Source organism: Neolamprologus multifasciatus, chromosome 16 (genome assembly GCF_963576455.1).
Source record: "Neolamprologus multifasciatus chromosome 16, fNeoMul1.2, whole genome shotgun sequence".
Taxonomy (NCBI): domain Eukaryota; kingdom Metazoa; phylum Chordata; class Actinopteri; order Cichliformes; family Cichlidae; genus Neolamprologus; species Neolamprologus multifasciatus.
Genome location: NC_140454.1, coordinates 15,669,163 through 15,674,652, shown reverse-complemented (window position 1 = coordinate 15,674,652; position 5,490 = coordinate 15,669,163).

Sequence of the window (5,490 nt, the reverse complement as noted above, 5' to 3'; positions counted from 1 at the left end):
TGACAACACAAAGCAGGAGGCGTAGAGCACGCGCCGAGCTGAAACCCGAGAACCGCTGAGAGAGCCGCAAACTGCGGACTGGACTTCACATTCCCGATTTCCCCGCTTTCCCCTCTGGTCACCGTCGAGTGCCAGATTTTACGTTAGACCAGGAGCCTGATATCCCAAAAAGGTGTTCTTATAATGTTATGAAACTCTGATGTTCAATTTTTCAGCTATGTATTGAAAACGAAATGTTGAAAAAAAAAATACATAATAAGAATCTAATTAGATAACTTAGGACCTTTCCTTCTGAACACCTCTGGTCTTCCTTGTTTAATAATGTACAGTGGGAGAATACATGGAGGACTGTATCAACAAGAGCACTCAGAGAGCATAACTCCCACTTAAGAGCAAAGGCTATACTAAAACTTTGATGTTTTATGATGTTTTTTAGTACAGCCTGCTGACATCAGCCCGTTTTGGTGAAAAAATAAAAGCTGTGTTATACACTTTCTCTATCATATGATATATTACTAGATATGATTTCATGATTTTTTTTCAAGGTCTACTTTGATCTTTAACAGTAACAATGAAAGTAAAGGTCAAATGCTTAGCCAACTTTATGCAAACTATATTTTCCCCCTCTGTGTCTGTACATACACACTCATATCTCTGAGTGAGCAGATCATCCCCATGCAGCTCAGTAAACAAGGGTGGAGACTATAAGAGGACAACAATGGGGGAAAGGACACATATCATTCATTTTTCTCAGTTATCTGAGATTTACTTAATGCATTTTTTGTGATGACTGAGTGCAGCGTAAAAAACAAATAGTACATAAACATATAACTCTCCAAAAAAACAAAACTATAAATTATATACATAGGCATTATTTTGGGGGGTTAGGAACATCCCTGTTAACATTCCTATTGTGTTTTGATGCTACCTGTAGTAGATGTGATGAGTTATAATAGCACATATCTCTGCATGTCAGCCAAAGAATGTCTTTCGCCTGCAAATCACTGATATTAGAGTTGTTTTAAATTGAAATATTTCATGTTTATATTATTATTCACAGTATAGAATATATTCTCTAACACACTTATCATCATGTTAATGTACTGAATTTATTATCCAGTCAGTTCACAATCACTGACAGTCACCTCTATGCCACCTTCTGTATATCTGAGTCACTGGATTAGTTAAAGCACAATGGACAAAAAAAAGGGACAAAAAACGGGTAGGCAGAAATGAATCAGTCTTGAAATAAATTATTAGTATCCATCACAATATATGAATAATGGATAAGATAAATACGATGATTTCATTGTTTCCCACAGGAGAAATGAGCACACTTTCAGGAAATACCCATCTTAAAATAAATTAAGCAATAATAAGGACTTAAAAACCAGTTACCTTCTTAAAAACTTCTCTACTCCTCTTGCTGTTCAACTGACAGAAGGACAAATGAACATTTATAGCAGTTATATTTACACAAAGGGACGCTGTGACTCCTACCAGAGTTCATCAGCATAAACCAGAGCACGACATGCACGAGGGGCCAGAATCCCGTTGGCCTGCCAAACTGTGGATGGGACTAAAATATCTTGGTGGGTGAGGAGGGTTGTTGTTCCCACAATCCTTTCCTGTCATTGTGTGACAGCTATTGATCACCAAAAACATGATACCCCCTCCCCCCACCCCCACCAAAAAAAAACCAAAAACCCAGCACCATGCTTTAATCCATGGTAACACACATTAAGAGGTCAAGTGAGGCTAGTTGTTCTTACTTATTTTCAAATAGTTTACACGTAAATAGATGTAATTAAATGTGAATATCACTGTGGATTTATTTACTACTAAGAGTTACAAAAAAATCACAACTCTGTTCATTTCCTGAATTTCCTGCTGAGCACCTACAGGAACTATTTCTATCTAATCTTCCCTTTCTGCTCAAGGGCTCTGATGAATGACTGGCAATGGACCAAACCACTGTGAGGCAAATGCAGGAGAGTCCATGCTATAATTAGCACAAGAGCTTTCAGTGCACGTTATTATAGTATTTAACATCAGTTATATTTACAGTGCAGCACTGAGGAGGATAATGCTTTTTTCCCACGTAATTTTGTCTCATGGTTGGAATGAAGTGGCCATACAGTTTTGGGATGAGTGGTTCAGATTTGAAGGGTGTGGAAGAGTTCAGTGCCACACTTTATTTTCTCAGTTCTGTTTAGTGTCACTAAATTTCCAGTAGGTTTGCTTATATAGATTATGTGGCATAATTCATCAACAAATAGACAGATCAAACAATTAATCCAGTATCATGGTGACAGCCCAACTCTCAACAAACAGATGCATTTTGTGTTGACAAAAACGACTGAAACAAATGATTTCCTTTAAAGCTGTATATTTCATTTTATTTTTAAGCATTATTAGTTCTAGTATTACCTTATTATTATTATTATTATTATTATTATGAATACAATATTTTTTTAGTTTTTTCATTTTCACAAACAATCCATAATTACATAACATAATATAGTATACAGTTGAGAGCAATAAAAAACAAACAAACAAACCAAAAACTAAACACAAAACAAAACACCAGCTCAGATCCATCTAAAAAAAGAAAAAAGAAATGCAATACAGTACAATACCTGTGGTCCCAGTAGTAAAATGCAGTTTGAACACTCAAGAGAATCCTTGTAGCATAATATTAGAGACATGAGGTTCCACATACTTCAAGTATGGTTCCCACAGCTTGTAAGATATTCCAATGGCACGAGATCCAACACTACTCTTTGCCAGCCTTTAATAGTTAGAGCTTTTTCATTAATTCAGTCTGTAAGTGAGGGTGGCCCAGATGAAAATAAAATACTATATTATAGTATAGTTTTAAACCAGGGGTGGGCAACTCCAGGCCTCGAGTGCCGGTGTCCTGCAGGTTTTAGATGTCTCCTTGATCCAACACAGCTGATTCAAATGGCTAAATTACCTCCTCAACATGTCTTGAAGTTCTCCAGGGGGCTGGTAATGAACTAATTATTTGATTCAGGTGTGTTGACCCAGGGTGAGATCTAAAACCTGCAGGACACCGGCACTGGAGGCCTAGCATTGCCTACCCCTGTTTTAAACTAAAGGGATACAAAATGATTATAGCTACCCACCACAACCTTTAAAGATGCTGCATCCAAAATAGTTTAAGTCTAACGTCAGAATTTAGGAAAATATATCACTGAAATGGCAAAAAAAAGAAAGAAGACTTAACACATATTTACTCTGTACCACTAGATGGCAGCATATAACAATAACTTATACATACAGGCATAGCGCTGACAGCTGTTAACAGGTACAAACAGCTACCAGCATACTTAGTTTAAAACAAACAAACAAGTAAACAAAAACATGTTTTAATGTTATTAGCATTATAATTATTATCCTTTTAAAACCCATACAGCTTTTTTTGTCTACATAAACACAGGACATGTGCTTCCTCCATATACTGCAAATCATTTGGGCTTGTTTCTGAAGTATTATTTCCGCACACAGGGGGGAGCTATAGACCACAGCGCACTAGGTTTATTGCATGATGTCATGTTTATGACAATCCTGAACCACATAAAGAGCATTATGGTTGTTCAGTATATCTATGGCAGTTTATCCCTTTAGTTTAGAGCACCAGGTCAGTAAATATTCACAATTATTATTATTATCATTATTATTATTATTATTATTATTATTATTATTATTATTATTATTATTATTATTATTATTATTATTATTATTATCATCATCATCATCATCATCATCATCATCATCATCAATAGTATTAGTAGTATATTTTCAGGACTTTATTAAAAGGTAGAATTTTTTTCACACTAACAAAGACAACAGGCATCGCTACTACTATCTTCAGCATTAGTAAACTATTAGAAAGCTATTAGATAATATGGTGAATATAAGTCCAAATATAAATATTCACAGCTACAATAATACAATAATCAGCATTTATTTCTGTCCAAATGATAAAAAGTAGCAGAGTAAATGTGCAACATTTGCCTTTCAGCTGAAGTGGAACCGATATCTGAAACAGACATAGGTCTACTCAGTGATTACTAAATGTGTTTATTAACTGGCCATTACCAAATAGTGATGTTTTCCAGCTTTTAGTGCTGCCATGTAGACTCCACGGAGCATGTCCCAGCATGCAGCACCAAGCTCCAGAGCTGTTTTCACTCATGAGAAAAGAATGAGGGGAATTTTAATGAAGCTTTGTGATGTGCGTCACCCTGATTTCACTGCGATGATGTCATGCTCCACTTCAGCCATTTACCATGCTCTGGTCCACACTTCATTACCCAGTTTCCCCAGATCACCTCCTTATTAAGAGCCCTTTAACAAGTGACATCAGGGTCAGCGTTCATGTGGACATTAATCAGTGTGACAGAAAGCAACAGTAAGTCGCATTCTGATCAGCGAGGGGTTACTTTGCAAGTACAACCACTCCCTGTTCTAGTAATGTCCCTCCTCCCTTTCCTGAAATAACACAGCGTATAACACATGGACACACATTAATGAACATGGATGAGAGAATACACTACTGTCCATGCACACGCTTATGTTCACAAAGAGCAGTTTTATGTTACCGAAGCTGGCCACAGTGTGGATCATATTAAGGCAGGTAATAAACATGTTTATGTATAGATGTAGCAAATACTTTATAAAGGATTTAGGGACTTTGCATCCATTCGTTCCTTTTTTTCACTGCTTATCCAATACAATGCTTATCACAGGAGAGCTGAAGAGCTGGAGCCTATTCTGGCTGTCGTAGGGAGAAAGGTAGAGTACACCTTGTCTATCACAGGCCTCACACAGAGAGAAAGACTTTCACTTACATATTCACACCCACAGTCAGTAGTTTAGAACAACCGTCTAACATGCATGTCTTTGGGCTGTGGGAGGAAGCTGGAGCACCTGCAGAGAACCCATGCAGGCACATGGAGAACACACAAACTCCACAATAGAAAGATAAAGAGGAGAAATACTGTGGAGTAAAATCCTGTTTCAGTATTGCCCGTAGCTCAAGACTGCATTAGTGTGTTTTTAAAACATTAATCCCTAGATTTAAGTTGAGTTATTTAAGTGGTTTTATTTGAATATTTGAATTTGATGATTTTAATGTAACCATGTAAACAATATTTACAGCAATGTGGATTATTGCACTTGTGTTCTAGATCAACAGAAATACTAATTGGTAGTTTTAGCAAGTATTTTGTATATATATTTCCCAACTGATGGACTCATAATCCCTGAGTGTACAGCCAGTCCTTGTCCTTTGTGACTAAGCAAGGGAGTAAACGGATGAAACTAAATGCAACAAGGCCAGATCAATGTGCTCTAATGATTAAACCAGTGATTCAGCTGTTAGTTGGCATCAGATCCTCTGCCTTTTGTAGAGCACCGTGTGCGCCATTGTGCAACGTCAAATATATAATTCTGGACACTCCT